At 33.0% G+C, this 22,298-nt stretch overlaps 1 pseudogene; it reads right to left on the bottom strand.

The window, feature by feature from the left end:
- The window catches only part of LOC104646077 (uncharacterized), a 47,969-nt pseudogene extending 28,033 nt beyond the window's left edge, over positions 1–19,936 (bottom strand).
- Positions 19,937–22,298: the final 2,362 nt, after the last annotated feature.

Genomic DNA, 22,298 nt, shown 5'->3' with positions numbered 1-22,298 from the left:
AAGCAACTGCCTCAGAAACCTCCAGAAGAAGCCTCAGACAAGGAGAATAGAAAATATCACAAATGTTCGCGCTAGTAGCCTACAAAAATTGTAGTAGAAAGGGGTGAGTACCAAACCACACGATACCAATCAAGTGAACTTCTAAACATAAGCGAAGGGAATAGAATTTGGGTAATCCTTACACCCCAACCAAACCTCCACAACTAAATTATTATAAAACAAGCCCAACCTAACATTTCACAGTTAACAAAACACACAAATCAACACCAAAACTTTAATAATAATATATCCTAAAGATTAAACTCGTTATTTATCAATCATAACTACCACAGGAAGGCACTCGAAAGATCAAGTTCATCGATGATAAAGTTGTACAATGCAATGAAATGCAATGCCAAGTATAATAACTCTCTATGAAATTGAATTGATTTAAATAACAATACAATCATGATAAAACATCAACAATGAATCAATAACCCTTTCAAAACCATTCTCAATACATTATACACCAATAATTAATCACAATGCTTTGTACTACCCCTTTTTCTTCGTTAGAATTATTCAACATAGAAAAGTCAACCCATTACCAATTCTCATTACTCCCAAACACATACCACAAGGAAATATATGATTTTGTGCACTAAACAAGGGTTTAGAAATTTACTTACCTCAAATAACCGAATAATCACTACGGGACTTGAGTCTTCTCTTTTTGTTGGGATTTCAAAACAATTTAATCTATTCATGTACATATTCACCATACGATTTCAAAACTACCAATACAACCATTACTATGTCTTTAGCCTTGACCTAAAAATTCACTAATATTTAGGATTATGTTCTTAAATCTTGATGCTAATTAACATTTCAACTATCATATATTTCACGTTCCAAGTCAAGGATTAAGTCTAAATTCCTCCAATATTATAATCTAATGGTATTGACATTTATACCATGTCGGAGTAAATAGGCTCGAAGACTTTAAAGAGAAACATAGGCTAAAAGGTTAAGAGAATTGTATGCTTAAGTTTTTTCTATGTTTCAGTATATGAAATCACTGGAAAGTACAACTTTATACAAACTTAAAATAACAAATTACTAAGTCATTGAATGACCATTACTTTCATTAATTAAACAACTAAGTACTAACCAAAACACAACTAGGAAGTACTGAACCATGCATATTTGCTAACAACTAGCCCTAGAATATAGGATACTACTAACCAAAATAATTGACCTGGTCATACTTTGAATCAGTCTTAAATGTTACCCTTGATTCAAAGTTACATACACCAAGCAAAGCCCTCAAATAGACAAACTTGTCCACTGCCAACGACTTCGTAATTATATGAGCTAATTGCTTATGAGTGTTGCAATGCTTCAATACAATATCCTCCTTCAACCAAATCACAAATGAAATGGAAGTGAACATCAATGCTCTTCTTTATACTATGAAATTTTGAATTCTTTGTCATTGAGATTGATGCTTTGTTGTCGCAATATATATCTTTTGCACATTCTTGCTTGTGCTGAAATTATGATAACATGCTTCTTAGCCAGATAGCTTGGTAAGCGGCTGAAATATTTGCAATGTACTCAGCTTCAGATGTGGATAAGATTGTTGTAGCTTACTTCTTTGAGCCTCAATATATTATTCCTGACCCAAGAGTAAAAATATGTGCTGAAATGCTTCGTCTATCATACAATGAACCAACATAGTTGTTGCTCTCAATTGCACATGCAAGTGTACACGGTCACACAAGTAATATAATGGCTCTTAAAAGAACCAGATTATTGATCCCAAGGGACTTGTCGATGTTGACACCAAATTTTGGTCCGATGGTTTTAAAATTAGTACATTTTGAGTCAAATACAAAAAAATAAAAATAAAATCTTCCTTTCCCACATCTTTTCTCTAACAATTTTCAATTTTGCAAAAGTCCCACATCGGTATTTCATCCTTTTTGAGGATTTTTGGGTTTCTATATAAACCCACTTCATTCAATATTTTAAGGGAGGGGAATACAAAAGAATACTCTTAAAATTTTGAGAATTCTTGGTTCCATAGTTCAAAAATTTTAAAAGTGTTTTTTGTGGTTTTTTCGAGTTGAGGAGGTGGAGTCGTCTCCTTCAAACTCATAGTTTCGGTTCGCTGCCCAGAACCAGGTAAATTTTTTCTCTTAGCGTTGTTTTATTTTATTCCAAACTCTTTTATGTTTTCTATTTATTATATGTAGCTTGTTTTGTTTTTTTAGTTTAATGTAGTTGTAAAAGTCAATTAATATTTGTGTTTATTATAGTTTTAATATTAGCATTATTTTACGATTTGATGTTCATTTATTTATTATTATTATTTTAAAATTGTTAGTCAACTATTTGCTATCTTAAATTTTCAGGTTTTGTTATTATTCTATTTTAATGTTATTTTTAATTTTTATATATTACGTTATTGTTGTTTCCATTTCTAATTATGTTGTTTTAGTTTGGTTGATTGTTTTCCATATTCTCTTGGGATAAGTTTGTTATGTTTTGTTGATGTTCAGGTTATATTAAATATATTTGTTAAAATGGCCAATGAAAAAACTCTCCGTCGGTTTTGGAGGCCTTCCCAATATTAAAAGACGAAAATTTAATTAAAGTTAATATTTTTATTGTTAAATTTGGCCGATGAAGAAATTACTGTCGATTTCCAATGCCTCCCATGTTAGTAAGACGGATTTTTGTTTTTAAATTATTAATTTCATATATTCAATTTTATTCATTTTTATTTATTACTAACACTATTACTAAGTGTGTTTACAGGTACCCAAAACTTGTTTCATTGAAGTTATTCGAAAGGAGTTCGAATTATATTTTACAATTCATTATTTTGTATATATCGATGTTAGGCAAACCTTAGGCCGTTTCTCATGTTATTGTTTTATTTTATTATTATTGTTTATTGCATATTTATACTACTTGTATATTATTGTTATATCCTCAATTTGAAAAAATGAACTCAGTCGGGAACCACAGTTGTGGATTTCGAAGGGTGCCTAACCTCTTCCCTTTGGAATAACTTGAACCCCTTACCTAGAATTAAATTGGTTTCGTAGACTCTTTTAAGTTAACTAGTTAATCGGTTTCCTAGTTTTCCTAAAAATTAGGTGGCGACTCCCTTTTCCCTTTAACCCGCTTTAATCCTTTTAAACTCATTTTACCACTTTTTAACCTCTTTTACCCGTTTTAAAAATTCTTTTAACAAATTCTCTTTTTTAATTGAGTCGCCACGACGTTGCTCCCAATTCAAAGGAAGTCAACATAATGTCGACCCTGCTGGGGAAATAGAGGTTCTATCCATTATGGGTTTATTTTTCAAATTGAGGATACTATTCTTTTATTGTGTTATTCATTATATCTTGTATATTTTGTTGATTGTTTGCATATTGTACTCAATATTGATTTATTATTTTTTGTATATTGTCATTGCATGCACCACATTTATTCCGTCAAACGACACCTAATTTTGCTTTTTTACTTAAAGGGCGATTATGTGGGTTCGCATCGTTCGTTAACTAAGCTTTTCTCGGGGCACCCTGACGAATGTAGTTGACTACTGGATAATCAACAGTCGTTAACTGTCTCAACCTAAGTAGTCCGCTTGGGTCACCTATCCACAATATACAAACCCCGCTTTTAATTATCTTGTATAGAGGGAAGCCAAAACCTCATATTAAGCATGAAACAATTGTTTGTATGTTATGTGATATACTTATTGTACGTAAATATGTTGTATAATAGTTCATTATTTTAAAATCACTTTTGTTAACCTAGTTTTTAGAATATTCATAATTCAAGTCCAGTTTTTATTCAAGTTACAATCTGTTGGAACTACGTTTGACCTGATTCCTGCTTCAACGGGATACGTAGGCACCATTAAGGCTCGGTCATCTTCCCCGTAAGTTTTTCAAATTTTAAGAACGGAAACTGGGGAAAATTTTTGTGGAAGTCTCCAAAATTTTATAATGGAGATAGTTGTTACAATATTAAATATCGGAGGTTTGTCGAAGCTGAAACAGGGGCAAAAAATTTTAGGAATGCCCTCAAAATTTTCATCAAGATTGTACGCAGACTCCAGTATTTATGAGGCTTCACTCCGAGTTGGTTTATTTATTTTGCATTAATTTTTTGTACATGATGTCACATTCATTGTATATCTTTGATTTTTATTATACTCCGTTGAAAAAATTAGTTTAATTGACATTTTTTAAGTTTGGGTTGTCCGTTCTTCAACGTGACTTATTATTTCATTATTTTATTTTTGTTACTTTTGTTAAATTTAGGTGGTTCGCCCTTCAATGTAACTCACTGATACATTCGTCCTTGTAAAATTTTCTTTAAATAGTAAATAAAAAATATTTTGTTCAATTCGGGTTGCCCGCCTTTCAATGTGGCTCATTGATTTTTATTCTCATTTTTTTCCTTTCAAAAAGTAATTTGTTGTTTATAAATTTTATGTCATATTTGGACGAACTACGCAAACCTGATTCTCATCATTGAGATACGTAGGCAGCCCTTTGAGGGTTCGGTATTTCTTTATTCAAAAGATCTTTTATTTTTATTTATTTTAATGTTTATAATTTTTAAATCATTTTTTTTGACTTGGTGGATGCTAACACAGTTCAAGTGTGCATGTGAAAATAATTTGTACAATAAAGAAGATTGACTTCTTGTTAAACCATGGATTCTTTTAGTACCTCTCATCCATACTTTGTTACACTTGAAAATGTTGTCTTGTATAAATTCAAGATTAGAACAAAATCAGATTCATTGTTTCATGTGCATTGTGTGGTGAGTTTTGAATCAAATTCAATTATTTTGCATTGTTGATCTAGAACTTGACCTAAATGTTATTGAGGCGAAATTCTGAGTAATGTTTGATTTGAAAAATGATTGTAGGCCTTCTTTGATCCGTTTGAGCCTTTCAAAGCCTACCAAATGATGTTAATCCTTAGATGTCCCCACTTTGATCCTTAAGCCTTTTCTTTGGACAACCACATCTTAGCCTATACCTTTCTGAGTGCTTTTACGCAATATCTATCTTTTGACCAGACTTTCTTGAGTGCACTGAAGACATGCAAGTTATAAGAGAAGATACAAAGTTCAAATTTGTCAACGACAAAAGTTATCAAAGTTCCTGAATGTCAAGAAAACAAAAATGACTTCAGAAAAAAAAAGGGTTCAAAATTCCCCACCAATTTAAGAAAGTAAAATTTCAAAAACACTCCAAACAAAAAAGGAGAAAATTCAAAAGGGGGGAAAACTCAGACAAACAAAGTTTCAAAGAAGTCAAAAGTGCAAAAGGAAGGGACAACAAAGAGAATCAAACGCTAAAAGCGTAATAAATGTTAAAAGCATCTATTTAGTGCAATGCTCAAGAAAGAATAAGTCACTTTAATCCCAAATGAGTATCCTACCCATTTCTAATCCAACATTACAAGCTATTAACAAGCCCTACATGATTTCAATTCAAATATTCAAGATTAGTGGAGATTTACATGAAGGTCAAGCCTATGGTATCACAATTGCATGCATTGAAATTTTTTGTTGAGTGTGAGTGTGCTTTTCCAGATATTCCCAAATCAAAACACTTTAAATGTGCACAAATTGAAAGTTTATTTCTTGTGAGGGCTCTTGAAACATGATGTTAGGTCTAGTTCAAAGATTTTGCTTGTAGCAAGATGAAAGAATCTTGTCGTTACTTAAGTACAATTGAGGTACCACTTGAATCCATAGGAATTACCTCGATGTCAATTTCAATTGAAAGAGAAAAATTGTGAGAAATTTTTGTACAATACTATTGTTGGTGCTAACCAAATTAAAATATGTTTCATTGTTGATATTTGTCCAAACAACTTTGTGGACCGTTTCATTGTTGAATTTGTCCATACCAACTTTGTGGACCGTTTCATTGTTGATATTTGTCCAAACAACTTTGTGGACCGTTTCAAAGTTTAGATTGCATTTTCGATAGTCATACCCTTCAAAATGACATCTTTTATTTTTCGGTAGTCATACACTTCAAAATGACATCTTTTTAATTTGGTTCATCATACCTTTCAAACCGACATCATTTTATTTTTGTGCCCCATATTTGTCCATACCAACTTTGTGGACCGTTTCATTGTTGATATTTGTCCAAACAACTTTGTGGACCGTTTCAAAGTTTAAATTGCATTTTGGGTAGTCATACCCTTCAAAATGACATCTTTTATTTTTCGGTAGTCATACCCTTCAAAATGACATCTTTTTAATTTGGGTCGTCATACCTTTCAAACTGACATCATCTTATGTTATATTTGCTACTAACATTGATATTTCAGATTTTGTGATAGACATTTTAAGTTCAAGTTTGGTCGTCTGCCTTTCAAAGAGACAAGATTGGGTTGTCATCTCCCTCCAAATGACATGTTAAGTTCAAGTTGGGTCGTCCGCCTTTCAAAGAGACAAGATTGGGTCGTCATCTCCCTTCAAATGACATGTTAAGTTCAAGTTGGGTCGTCCGCCTTTCAAAGAGACAAGATTGGGTTGTCATCTCCCTTCAAATGACATGTTAAGTTCAACTTGGGTCGTCCGCTTTCAAAGAGACAAGATTGGATTGTCATCTCACTTCAAATGACATATTAAGTTCACGATTGGGTCGTCCGCCTTTCAAAGAAACAGGATTGGGTCGTCATCTCCCTTCAAATGACATGTTAAGTTCAAGTTGGGTCGTCCGCCTTTCAAAGAGACAAGATTGGGTTGTATCTCCCTCCAAATGACATATTAAGTTCAAGTTGGGTAGTCCGCCTTTCAAAGAGACAAGATTGGGTTGTCATCTCCCTTCAAATGACATATTAAGTTCAAGATTGGGTCGTCCGCCTTTCAAAGAGATAGGATTGGGTCGCCATCTCTCTCCAAATGACATATTAAGTTCAAGTTGGGTCGTCCGCCTTTCAAAGAGACAAGATTGGGTTGTCATCTCCCTTCAAATGATATATTAAGTTCAAGATTGGGTGGTCCGCCTTTCAAAAAGACAGGATTGGGTTGTCATCTCCCTTCAAATGGCATGTTCAAGTTGGGTCGTCCGCCTTTCAAAGAGACAAGATTGGGTTGTCATCTCCCTTCAAATGACATATTAAGTTCAAGTTGGGTCGTCCGCCTTTCAAAGATTTAGGATTGGGTCATCATCTACCTTCAAATGACATGTTAAGTTCAAGTTGGGTTGTCCGTCTTTCAACGAGACACGCTGGGTTGTCACCTCATTCAAAGTAACATGTTATTCGCATCATCCTTCTTTCAAAAAGTACATCACATTCATTGTGCAATTTTTCAAGTAACATCAAAGGGTATGTGAATTTTCTCAATTTGCAATCAATCTCCGTCTTTTGTTTATTATTTTCATCCTAGTCGATCAATGTGGAGTCTTGCTCAAAAGTTCTACTAACGTCTCAATTGTTTTGTTCAATGTTTATCAAATCAAATTTGGTTCGTCAACTTTGGTTGACCAGGACCTCTTTCATCGATCCTAATCAAACAAAGGGGCAAGTTGTTGACACCAAATTTTGGTCCGATGGTTTTAAAATTAATACATTTTGAGTCAAATACAAAAAAATAAAAAAAAATTCTTCCTTTCCCACATCTTTTCTCTAACAATTTTCAATTTTGCAAAAGTCCCACATCGGTATTTCATCTTTTTTGAGGATTTTTGGGTTTCTATATAAACCCACTTCATTCAATATTTTAAGGGAGGGGAATACAAAAGAATACTCTTAAAATTTTGAGAATTCTTGGTTCCATAGTTCAAAAATTTTAAAAGTGTTTTTTGTGATTTTTTCGAGTTGAGGAGGTGGAGTCGTCTCCTTTAAACTCATAGTTCCGGTTCGCTGCCCAGAACCAGGTAAATTTTTTCTCTTAGCGTTGTTTTATTTTATTCCCAACTCTTTTATGTTTTCTGTTTATTATATGTAGCTTGTTTTGTTTTTTTAGTTTAATGTAGTTGTAAAAGTCAATTAATATTTGTGTTTATTATAGTTTTAATATTAGCATTATTTTACGATTTGATGTTCATTTATTTATTATTATTATTTTAAAATTGTTAATCAACTATTTGCTATCTTAAATTTTCAGAGTTTTGTTATTATTCTATTTTAATGTTATTTTTAATTTTTATATATTACGTTATTGTTATTTCCATTTCTAATTATGTTGTTTTAGTTTGGTTGATTGTTTTCCATATTCTCTTGGGATAAGTTTGTTATGTTTTGTTGATGTTCAGGTTATATTAAATATATTTGTTAAAATGGCCAATGAAAAAACTCTCCGTCGGTTTTGGAGGCCTCCCCAATATTAAAAGACGGAAATTTAATTAAAGTTAATATTTTTATTGTTAAATTTGGCCGATGAAGAAATTATCGTCGATTTTCAAGGCCTCCCATGTTAGTAAGACGGATTTTTGTTTTTAAATTATTATTTCATATATTCAATTTTATTCATTTTTATTTATTACTAACACTTTTACTAAGTGTGTTTACAGGTACCCAAAACTTGTTTCATTGAAGTTATTCGAAAGGAGTTCGAATTATATTTTACAATTCATTATTTTGTATATATCGATGTTAGGCAAACCTTAGGCCGTTTCTCATGTTGTTGTTTTATTTTATTATTATTGTTTATTGCATATTTATATTACTTATATATTATTGTTATATCCTCAATTTGAAAAAATGAACTCAGTTGGGAACCACAGTTGTGGATTTCGAAGGGTGTCTAACCCCTTCCCTTCGGAATAACTTGAACCCCTTACCTAGAATTAAATTGGTTTTGTAGACTCTTTTAAGTTAACTAGTTAATCGGTTTCCTAGTTTTCCTAAAAATTACGTGGCGACTCCCTTTTCCCTTTAACCCGCTTTAATCCTTTTAAACTCATTTTACCACTTTTTAATCTCTTTTACCCATTTTAAAAATTCTTTTAACAAATTCTCTTTTTTAATTGAGTCGCCACGACGTTGCTCCCAATTCAAAGGATGGCAACAGTCGATTAACGATTTTTGCTAAATTATACTGGTCTAATTATTTACTTAAGAGAACCAAGAAAAGAAGAATGCAAGAATAAAATAATAAATTTACTTACAATAATTGGAAAATTTTAGGGCTGCAACATATATTGAATTTCATGTTTCATGTTTTTGGCTTAGAACTAATTCTGGTTATCAAGTTATTGGTTTATAGAGTTAATTGTATGAGTCAGACTACACATATCTAGTCACCTACTCCAATTAGATAGCTAACTACATCGTTAAGTGGGGATAAGTAAACTAATTGGCGAGCATTTACATTTCATCCTATTTCGCAACCAAGCAAGTTATTCGTTCGCATGTCACTCCTAAACACAAATCACCTCAATCTAGTGGGACGATCATGCTTTTCTGGTCTATCTAACCTCTCTTCTCTCGATTTTAAGATTAGATAATAGATTTATCTCATAGTGATCAAGCATGAAATACTAAAAACAAGAATATAGAAGTAACTTATAATGACAACAAACAATTAATTCAAAACACCATTAATAATCAACATTCAATTCGTCGCTAAAGCCTCAAAACAAGGGTTTGAGCTATTAATATCTAAGAAAATAAGAAGAAGAACCTAAGCACCTCCTCCAGATTCCCCCAAATAATTATTTTATGGACTATTTATAGATGTGGAAATCCCCAAAAAAAATTGAGTCCAAAATAAATTGGGAAATCAAAACCCAAACAGAATTGAATTTCCCTTTAACTATGCCTGATAAATATATATGTATAGATAGAAGGATAGTTTAGTCTTTTGTATTATATTTATATATTATAAATATCTTATGTAACCATAGGAATTATTACACTGCTCCTCTCCAATCTGTTCCACGTCCAAACACTTCTTCCATTCTAGGTCCAGCTCCGCACACTAGCACTTCTCCGTTCTATCCTAGTTATTCAGTAGCACATTCTCCTTTTCAATGTCAATTATTTTTTCAACCTACTCATACTACGAGAGATTGTCCATCGCTTGGTTCTAAAGCACTCTTTACTGATCTTTAATCATTCTCCTCTGAGCATTCTTATAAGCCGGCAGGTCATACTCTTTGGTATGTTGACATTGTTGCCTCTTTACACATGACACCTAATCCTTTGCTTCTCTCTTCTTTTCAGCCCTATAATGGTAATGATCGTGTTATGGTAGGTAGAGGTTATCAACTCCCCATCTCATATACTAGTAATAATACATTCTCTACTCATTCGTCCACTTTCTCTCTAAAAATGTTTTAGTTGTTCCAACTCTTTCTTGCAATTTATTAAGTGTTCGTAAATTTACTTCTGATAATAAATTTTCAATTGACGTTGATGCTTTTGGTTTTTCCATTAAGGACTTCCAGACGAAGAGAATCCTTCTCAGGTGCAATAGTTTGGGTCCCCTTTACTCTTTCTCTCCGTCAACTCCTGTTGTTGCTGCTCATCATGCTTTTGCTGCTTCCTGTGCTTCTCCAACTCTCTGGCATCGTCGTCTAGGCCATACTAGTATAGGTGTTCTTTCTTGTGTAGTTAGAAATAATAGTTGGCAATGCTCTTTTGCGAAGCATTTTGATTTTCTTTGTAATGCATGTTAACTTGGCAAGCACACAAAACTACCATTTAAGGAATGTACATGTTCTTCTACGCCTTCATTTGAATTTATTCACAGTGATATTTGGACCTCCCTGATTCCCTCTTTTACTGGTTTTTGTTACTATATATTATTTCATGATGATTTTACTAAATTTACATGGGTTCTTCCAATTCGACTCAAATTAGAAGCATTCCTTATGTTCAAAAACTTCTACTCTTATCTTATAACTCAATTTTCAGTCAAAACTAAATCAGTACAATGTGATGGAGCTGCCAAATACGTCAAAACTCTCTTCGTTTTGTGAGTTTTTAAATTCAAATGGTGTTTGTCTTCGTATTTCATGCCCTCATAATCACCAACAAAATGGTAAACCGAACGAATGCATCGCACTATACTAAATATGCTTCAGTCTTTACTTTTTCAATCTTTTCTTCCATCTCAATTTTGGGTTGAAGCCCTTAATACTGCAGTTCATCTCTTAAACATTCTAACTTCTTCCAAGCTCAAGTTTAAAACTCCTTATGAACTTCTTTTTGGTAAACAACCCTCGTATCATCATTTACGTGTATTTGGTTGTTCTTGTTTTCCTAATCTAGATGATTATCTTCCACATAAGTTGAGTCCTCGATCTAAACATTGCATTTTTCTTGGTTATCCTGCAAATTATAAAGGTTTTAAGTGCTTAAATCCTTTAGAAAATAAAGTTATGTTATTTTTTCAAGAGGACTCTTTTCCGTATCCTTCCTTCAGTTCTACGTGTATATCTCCAAACACTTCCTTGTCTTCCTCGAAAAGTCCATCATCACTATTGTTTCCTTCTCTCACGTCTCCACATAGTTCTCCTACTTTATCTCCAAATAGAGTTTTCAATTCGCAAACTTCTCCTAATCTGGAACACCTTAGTCCCCTACCGACACACTCCTCGTCTTTCTCACCTCCTCCAAAACATCCATCTAGTACTTATCCTAACAATGTAGCATAATCATTGCTGTCAGATCTTACTCCTTCGCCATCTAGAACTCAATCTTCTCTATCTCCAAGAACTACTTCCCTAATTTACAAGGATTATCCACATACTGTTCCTTCTATATCTCAAACACAAAATGTTTAGTCTCTTGATTCTAAAGTTCACCCGATGATCACCCGAGCATAATCTGGAAAGCTCAAACCTAAAATTATTCCTTCTTTATTTTCTCACATATCTCGTATTACATTCCAACCTTCTCTTCCTCCAAAATCCAATTCATTTACTGAGGCCAATAAAAATCCAAACTGGAAAAGGGCAATGGCAGATGAACACAACTTCCTCATCGCCAACAACACCTAGGACTTAGTGTTTCCCTCTATTAATGCGAATGTTATTGGTTGCCGATGGGTTTATAAAGTGAAACAAAAATCATATGGCTCGCTTGACTGTTATAAAGCTCGTCTGGTTGCTCAAGGTTATAATCAGAAATATGGATTAGACTATGATCAAATGTTTAGTGCTGTGGTGAAACCAGTCATTATTCAAACTGTTTTTGCTTTAGCAGCATCTAAAGGTTGGGTAATTCATCAATTAGACGTTAAGAATGCCTTTTTACATGGCACTCTCAATGAATTGGTATATATGAAACAGTCTACTGGTTTTGTTCATCAGCAATTTCCACATCATGTTTGTCGATTGAAAAAACCCCTTTATAGCGTGATGCAAGCTCCACGAGCATGGTTTCATCGCTTCATCTCCTTTCTTGTCAAAAACTCTAATGTCCAAATTCTCCATGAGAGACCTCGGTCTAGTCAATTATTTTCTTGGAATATTTGTTTCTACATGTAAGGGTGGTTATTTTCTTAACCAGTCCAAATACATTCATGATCTTCTTAATCATGCAGGTCTTTTCTCATCTAAACCAGTTAATACTCCTATTTCTCCAAAATCTCTTATTGCTTCTGATACATCTCCTCCATTTTCTGATCCGTCATTATATCAGTCTTGTTGGGGGACTTCAATACTTAACTTTTACTAGTCCTGACATGGCCTTCTCTGTTAGTCTGGTTTTTCAGTTCATGCATTCTCCCTTGGACATTCATTTTACTGCAGTGAAACATATTCTACGTTACCTGCGTGGTTCCATAAATCATGGTTTATTTATTCCAGGCGGCTTAATTGGTTCATTAACATGTTATACTGATGCAGATTGGGCAGTTTGTCCTACCACCCACAGGTCTACTTCAGCGTTTGCATCTTTCTTGGTAATAATCTTATTTCTTGGTCTTCTAAGAAGCAAAGTTTTGTATCACGCTCGAGTGCTGAGGAAAAATATCGTTCTGTTGCCCATGATACTTCTAAGATTTCTTGGTTGCTTTCTCTTCTTGCTGATCTCCAGATTCAGCTATCCTTTCCTTCAACAATCTATTGTGATAACATCGTTAGTATGTACTTATATCAATATCCTTTTCATCATGCTCGCACAAAACACATTGAAATTGACATTCACTTTGTTAGTGAGAAGGTTGCTTCTGGTGTTCTACAGGTTCTCTACGTGCCAAGTGCGGATCAAAAAATGCAGATTTACTGACGAAGTCTCTTCCCTATGCTCAATTTTCATTCTTGCATAATAAGCTCAACATTTGTCGAGACCCAGCATCGCTTGAGGGGAATGATAAATATATGTATAGCTAGAAGGATAGTTTAGTCTTTTGTATTATTTTTACATATTTTAAATACCTCATGTACTTGGTTAATGTATCTATTCAAGATAGTTATTCTTTCGGTTCCACCTTGTTGCAGCCTTCAATTGTGCCACATGGATCAAGTTTAATGGCAAGGCACTTCGTAAGTTTATATATATTATATTAAATTTAATTCATTAAGTTGACTGCTTGATTTCCTTATTCAATTTTTCATATTAAATTCGTTTTAGCTCCAAACTTTTTCAACTTTACACCATTTTACTCTTACAAATAAAATACAATATTTAGCAGAATCTATAAAATTCATATTAAAAAGGACAAATATAAATAATAAATGTGAGAAAAATAATGATTAAATATATGTATTTTTAGCCTCACATCAATAGTCACTATCCTGAACCCACATAATCTGAAGTTAGACACTTGTCAATACCAAATCCCATAGTCCATACTTCCAGCGACATAATGCAAAACTCTTTTTGCTTCTTCAAAATGAACCTTTGAAGGTTGTTTCATAAACCTGGATATAACACCAACGGAGAATGCAATATAAGGGTGAGCATGGGTTAGGTAAATTAAACGTCCAACCATGCTTATAAAACTTCTAGCATCATCCATCTCTGCGCCATCCTTAAGTTGCAGTTTTTCACCAACATTTATAGGTGTGTGGAAGAAGGCTTGCAATTTAGCAAACTAAACTTAATGAAAAGGTCATTGTCATATTTCTTTTGTAAAAGAAATATTTAATCTTCAGCTTGATGGACTTCAAGACCAAGAAAAAAACGTAATAACCCCATATCTGACATCTCAAACTCATTCATCATTTGAGACTTAAATTCACCCACCAGAGAATAAAAGAGATAGAATAAATGATATCATCAACATAAAGGGAAACAATGATGAAAGCATTACTTTTCTTCTTTACATACAACAAGGGTACATCAGTGCTACCTTCAAACCATACAATGCCTTTTTTAGTTTGTAGACCTTTGTCTCATCACTCATCTTTATAAAACCTTCTGGTTGTGCTATGTAGACCTCTTCTTGTAGGTATCCATTGAGAAATGTCGACTTGACATCAAATTGATAAACTAGCTATCATGGCTATAGAACCAACGCTAGAACAAGTCTAACAATTTCAAATTGAGTAACTAGAGAAATTGTTTTTTTAAATCAATACCATATTGTTGTGCATATCCTTTTGTCAAAAGACGAGTTTTATCCTTCTGCAGGGTCCCATACACTACAAACGTTGTCTTGAACACCCATTTCAAACCAATCGCATTTTTATCTTCTGGTAATTCTGCCACCTCCCATGTGCCATTCTTTTCTATAGATTTCATCTCTTCTAACATCGCTCTCCGCTACTCTTCCTTTTTATCAGCTTCTCCATAATGTGTAGGATATGACGTTGCAAAAGAGAATCGACAAGTTGTATATATGTCATTGGCATACTTGGAGTTCAACTTTTTAAGCCTTGTTGATATTCTGAATGGAATTGGCTCATCTGAAGACACTTCAAGAGTAGTAAATGAAGTGTTTCTGCTCCCTGAAGTTGAAAAAAATAAATCTGGAGAAGTGGTACTAGAATCGGCTGTTGTACCTATTGGAGTTGGCTGCTGAATCGCATCAAAAGTGGTTCCAGTAGAAAAAGGAATCTATACTTGCATCTTATCGTTGCTTCCACTCCAATTACACCTTGCCATTTCAGCAAATACTACATCCCTTCTAATTAAAATCTTTCTACTAAAAGGGTTATACAGTCTATATGCTTTACATTGTGTGCAATAACTAATAAAAACACAAATTCAGATTTTTCATCCAACTTATGACGAGATTGGAAATTTACAAAAGCATAAGAAGTACAACAAAAAAATCTAAAATAAATTATAAATGGTTTTTACCTTCCAAGATTGAAATGGAGTTTGATACATAACAACCTTTATTGGAGAAAAATTCAATAAATAGACTGATGTTGTTAGAGCTTCAACACAAAATTGATTCAGAACTCCCTTCGTTTGTAACATGCTTCTTTCCATCTCCACCATAATGCGATTGTTTTTCTCAGCAACGAAATTTTGATCCACAGTATAAGGTGTTGTCAGCTCCATTTGAATGACATTTTCCTCACAAAAAAAGATTAAACTCCTTCGACAAGAATTCGTGGCCTCTATATGTGTGAAAAGTCTTTATGCACGGATCGCTTTGCTTCTCAATTTAGGCTTTAAAGTACTTTAATTTTTGAATTGTTTCTGATTTTGTTTCTAAGAAATAGACCCAACTCATGCGACTACAATCATCAGTAAATAGGAGAAAATAACGACTCCCACTAAAAGATCTAGTATGCATAGGTCCACATAAATCAACATCTATTAATTCAAGACATTTTGAAGCCCTCCAAACTTTTACAACAGGAAGAGACTTCCAAGTTTGTTTTTCATAAATGCACCCTTCAAACAATTCAATATAATCAATATTTGGTAGTTCAAGAACCATACCTTTTTCAACTAGCAATTTCAGGCCCTTTATATTGAGGTGACCATACCTCAAATGCCACAACTTCGACTCATCATTTGCACTTGCAACAAGCGTAAAACTTTCCATGTTAGAAACATCCAACAGAAACATCTTGTTTGACATCATAGTGATGCTAACCTTTTTGCTTGAATTCTTGTTTGTAATGACACAAGCATCATCATTAAACAAAATAGAATGCCCATTGGACATTGGTTGTCCAACACTAAAAAAATTGTATCTAAAATACAAACTGAATGATGTCCAACATTTTTACTATGTCGTGTCTAGAGTCAATACCCACAATACCTTTTCCTTCACCCTGCATCTCTTTTGAGTTGACAACCTGCACCTTTTTCTTTTGCTTCTCATTTAGCTCCTAGAACAAAGATTTGGTGCTTCTCATATTATTTGAACAATAAATATCTACAAAACATACATCACTTCGCTTATGATCTGTATCAATGCAATCCATAAAGAGATAATTCTCTTCATCATTTTCTGTTGCTGCAAAGTTTATTTTCTAATCTTTATACCAGCAATTAGCCTTAATATGCTTGTAGTGCTGACAATGATGAAATTGAATGTCATTCTTTGTGTTACTTTGCTCATTGGACTACGTATTCCCATCATTCCTTCCTCTACCTCTTTCATAGCTACGACCTCGACCAAACGGAATCCTCCTCTTCCTCAAGCTGTGCTTCCTGGACCATTGTTCTCACCATATTTGGTTGTTGCTTCCTTCACCTGGAATTCTTTATCTTAATTATTGTCGATAGATCGATTGAGTCTCGCCTCATGGGCTTGAGGAGATCCCATCAATTCATCAAAGGAAAAAACTGATAGATCCTTAGAGTCTTCTATAGAATCAACTTCCAGATTAATTTATGGAGTCAAGCTCCGTAGCATCTTTTCCACAATCGTTTGATAAGTAATTTTCTCGCCACATGATGAAATTTTGCTGACAATTGCCATTGCTCTGGACAAGAAATCAGCAATTGATTCTCCATTTTCCATAATCAAGGTTTCAAAGTCACGCCGAAGTAATAACAATCTCACCACAATGACTTTTGAATCACCTTTTAAGTCCTACTGCAAAATGGGCCAAGATTACTTTGACGTGGTTGCTGCTGCGATCCATAAAAAGTGGATCTGGAATGCTAGATAAAAACCAGTGCTTTAGCATCTTGTTTCTTACTGTCTTGTAGTCTATTTTCTTAGTCAAGATGTGCAAATACACGTTCTACCAAGTCCCAAAGATTTTGATATTTGAGTATTGTTTTCATACGAATACTCCCAAAATTCGTAGCTTTCTCCTAGAAGATCGGAATAAGTGGTTGTGTCATACTCAATCCATTGCCATTAATTGACATGAATCTGATACCAAAGGCGTTGTCTTAAATAGAAAGGAAAACTTTAGGAAGAAACAGAGGTACGAAGGTTAAGAGAATTGTATGCTGAAGTTTTTTTTATTTTTTAGTATATGAAATCACAGGAAAGTACAACTTTATATAGACTTAAAAATAACAAACTATTAAGTCACTAAATGACCACTACTTCCATTAATTAAACAACTATTACTAACAAAAACACAACTAGAAAGTAACGCACCATGATCAGCGTATTTGGTAACAACTAGTCCTAGAATATAGGACACTACTAACAAATTTAATTAACCTGCTCATACTTTCAATCAGTATTCAATATACCATACATCTAAAATTTAATTACGTATACAAATATATCAAACCTTGAAAATTTAATGTGGTATTAATAAGAATATCACAGAAATTGAGAATTAAATTACGAACAAAACTAACGAGAACACTTACTATTTCAAAGCCTTTTATTTAGGCACCGTACATTTCTATTAATTAATTTATTATATTGACTAATCATGACCTTAATCATTACATAATGATTGGTCATTAACACCATTGTTCTCAATTTAAAAAAAAAGACCTGTAGATTAATATTTTCATTTTCTACATCAAAACCCACTTAATTGTTTCCTATCTATGCCAAGGACCTATTTAAATATAATGTAATTAACCATACAATCCAATAGTGCAATAATCAATTCTATTATAGAGTAATCTCAACGTGTGACTAGTTGAATTTAAGATTTATCCTTTCAATACGTATAAATTGACTAAGTATTCATAGCATCAATGTGAAATTCTATAGCATTAATTTGACCTTAAAATGATGAAGACGTTTGGCAGTGGTGATAGAAATTGGCGGCAGCAATAGAGAACTTTAACAAAGCAAGACAACAATTTATAGAAAATAAGACCTTTAATACATATGGTCCAAAAGGTATAGGGTCTTAAACAAGTTTTAGACTTAGTTCATTATTATCAACTCAATTAATTATCTAACCTTTATCCATCAATTAATTAGGTATAATTATCAAATAGTTGAAAATTTTCAACCAACTTCACCGACCAATCATAAATGACTAGGGAAAACTATTGGGAGCGGTAAAATGATAATTTTATAAAAGTTTTCAAAAATTACCTTGCGGGTGATGACAAAAATGAACCTACAGTCTATCATGAATTTCACATAGTTCAAAAGATAAAACGCGGGACACAAACAGATCTAAAGTAGTACAATCTAGACATATATAAGTTTTACAATTTGTTTGCAAAAAACACATGGAAATAAGAAAATGAGATCTGTTGTCTTCTTATGATTTGAATAAAAGAAAAATTCTTTTAAGATCTCTTATGTATAAGAAAAAAAGATATGTTATGAAAGGACATAAAACTATTTTTATCATAAAAGACTAAAAAAGACAAAATTAATGATCACAATTTAAAAAATCAATCTCGAAGTTCAAACTATACCATATAGATCATTATTAAGAATGAAAATGTGAAGGTGATTTCAAAGAAAGATTGCTTTCATCTATTCAACCTCATAAATATGTTTCTACTGCCATACCAAAATCAAGCTAAAAATGTGTACCATGTGACTTTGTATATATTTGTCTTTATTAGGACGTCTCTATTTACTTGATCATGTTTGAAATTAAAACATGATTATTATTAATTTGAAAAGAAAAATGGTGTCATATTTTGTATTTTAAAGAAGGAATTTACATTTAGTGAGAAGTGTACAAAATTGACCTTATTTAGCTAATCTAATTAATGAAGAAAATGAGTACCAAGTTATGTTTGATATAAGAAAAAAACGCAATGAATAACTCTTAACTAAATTTCTATGTCAAGCTCCTCACGATATGTTAAGGGAGAAAATAAGTGGTAGCTTCATGTAAATAATTTATCTTTAAAAAAAATTCAAATGAACTATTTAACAAAAATCTTTCAATTACTTATTTTAAGATTTATGTTAAACTATATTGAACATTTTTGTTGCACTAGAAATATATTGTCTAAATATTTTTTATAACCCAAGGTTTTTTATCTAGCAAAAGTATCATTTTTAGATAATATTTTTTAGCAAATCATTACAAGTAATACAACAAAAACAACTCCACCTCATCAATACACACATCACAATTATTCATGTGCCTCCAATTGATTATTTCAACAACAACAAGAAGATATATTGTGTAATTTTACAAAAAGAGATTGGAGAAGATAAACCTATGGAAACTTGAACAAATAAAGTAATTAAACATATATGGAGTTGCATGTCAATTTGTCTTTCATAATTGTGGATGGGGTCGCTTTCCTTCGGTGGCGGATTAAGAATGTTCATCTCTGTAACCCATCTTCCCCATTTTCGTTGTCTAACTCCCCTATAATTCTTTACATTTTCTTGGTGCAGTTTTGTATCTTTTTTCTCTTTGGAGGATACCATCTTTGAAGTGACCTTGGTCTTTCCATTTTGATGATAATTTCTTTACAAATCTTTTTTTGTTGTTTGGACTTCTCTCCTTGATGAATTCCCTCCTCATCACTAGATAAGTCTGTGGCATCATTATCCATTGTGTAAATATGTACAACGTGTGGCAAGACCTCAGAACATTCGCCCATTAGATTGATTTTTTTCCTCTAGAAAATTTTGAAGGTCTTTTGACTACCTCATTTTCGTGAAGCTCATCTCTGGAAGCCATTACTTCAGGAAAGAGAACAAACAAAAAAGCACAATAAGTCCATTAAATTAGGCACGTCTATACGCTTCATCAATAATCAAATTATTTTTATTCATGTACTTTATATGTCAACTTGATTATCTGAAATCACCTAGCACATAAAGTTTCAAACATAGCTCATTATTATTAACTCAATCAATTACCTGTCTATTACACGCCAATTTATTAAATACAGTTATCGAATAGTTTAAAATTTTCAATCAACTTCCTCGACGAATTATAAATGACCCATGTCTCATGGAAGGATGTGGTTGACAATAAATTCATGTCCGAGTGACTCTATCACTTTATACTTTTCTAGAACTTATAGATAGGTTAGGTGAGTACAGATCATTCACCAAAAATATACCTATTAGACTTCTATCACCTTACCTTTACTCTCAAAGCCTTGTCAATTCAGCATTCTTGACTACAAGCCTTACTTTCAAGCCCACAATCATCAATTACTCCTAGATTTTGAGGCATTCTAATCACATTCTTTATTACTAGGTGAATCTAGTCATTACTCATCAAAAGGTTCAAATCATTGATTTACAAGTAAAGATCCATCATACATAATAAATTATAGTTTAATTTATGTCTATATGTTCCCCAATCTTGAACCATTACTACACATGACTTTAATTTTAGAAGATCATTTCTAATTCTTCAATTTCACCATTCATGGCATAAACTCTCAAAATATATAATTCATCAAATAGACTATGTTTTACCATTGAAATCACATAAATTCATCATAATATAATAATTTAATGTCAATTCAATCATAATTAAGTATCATCCACTTGGTTGAAACCAAGTTTAACACTACCCACAATGAAGGAAGAAACCCTAGTAAGAATTGCGTTTTGACTTTGGCGAAACTCTGGGGATTTATGGGTGGAAGAATCATAGATGAATAATATAACATACCTTAATTCAAATCCCTAACACAAGATTGAAACAATGGATGAAATATGCCCGTCTTAGTTCTCTTCTTCTTCACTTCTAGAGAGTGAATTATTTGTAGTGAATTTGGGTTAGTTTTGTGGTCTTGGAATAATGATTTGAATCACATAGTTTAGGGATATATTAGTATCATATATATGGTTTAATAAAAAAAAACTAACCGACCTCCTTTTACCCCTAACTTAATACCAATTAACCCCTAAGCCCCCAACTTAAAAACTAAACTCTAATTTGACCTCACTCGGCAAACCCCCCACAAAATTGCAGACCGTGGATTGGTCTAGGGGTCGTGCTGCACCCTTTTGGGTGGTGAAAGGAGGCTAAAAATATGCAAACAAGTGAACGACTTGACCTATGACCCCAACCCACGGGGCGTGGGTCCATCTATTGGTCGTGGAGCTGGTTTCTGACAGTTTTAGGGTCTGTTTTAAGGGTCTTCCTCAAGGACCCCTCTTGTAGTCCTTGGGTGGTCATACCTTGAAGCCCTAACCCTAAAAACCTCATTCTAAGTAGGGAATCATTTTACAATTTTAACACTCATACCAAACTCTAAAGCTTTAGCACAAGGCTTTAGAACTTTCTAGTTTAGTATACTAGTTTTTGAAGCATAACAATATCTCCCCCTTAGGATATTCATCCTCGAATGAAGATTCTAAACTCTTCTTTAGGTTACCTCTATAAACTAGCATTCCATCATGCATGCAATACATCTAAATGCACACAACCAAGGAAGAAAATTGTAATTCCAAGCTAAGCATATTCAATGCAACACAAGGGAGTAGAAACTACTTCTAACAACTCAAAATGGATGAACATCTATGCATTTACTCATTTCAAGGATGAACTACATTCTCCTATCTAAAACATGATCAAAAAACAGTCATGGATCCTATATGCAATTTACTTTAAAAAAGCCTCTACTCAAGGAGGAATCTTTCAACTCCTAACTAAGGTATGTTAATTAGTTAATCTCATGAAGTTTATATGCAATTCCACTCAAATGCACCACAGCATGAGGAAAAACAATGTATATTAGTCATTTCTATCAAGACCTAAGCTTTTTTCATGAACATGCAGATAAGGGAATCATGGCAACAGAGAAACACACAATAACCTTACTTTTTTGGCACACTATCTTTTCCTTGGGAATAAGCCTATATAATCACTTCTATACATCATTCATGCTAAAGACAAATTCAAGATCAAACATAACAAGTCATAAAAGACAAGAAATTCGGAAATTAATAAAGCATTAAAACATAACAGAAGCAACATGAGAAGATCACTCTTGATCTTCTCAAGATTGGAGAGCATAAACCTATTCTTCTTAAGAGCACTCTCATCTGTACCACTAGAGGCAACTTTATTGTCCTCA

The sequence above is a fragment of the Solanum lycopersicum genome, chromosome 1 (assembly GCF_036512215.1).
Source record: "Solanum lycopersicum chromosome 1, SLM_r2.1".
NCBI classification, from domain to species: domain Eukaryota; kingdom Viridiplantae; phylum Streptophyta; class Magnoliopsida; order Solanales; family Solanaceae; genus Solanum; species Solanum lycopersicum.
This window is presented reverse-complemented; position numbering and strand designations above follow the sequence as displayed.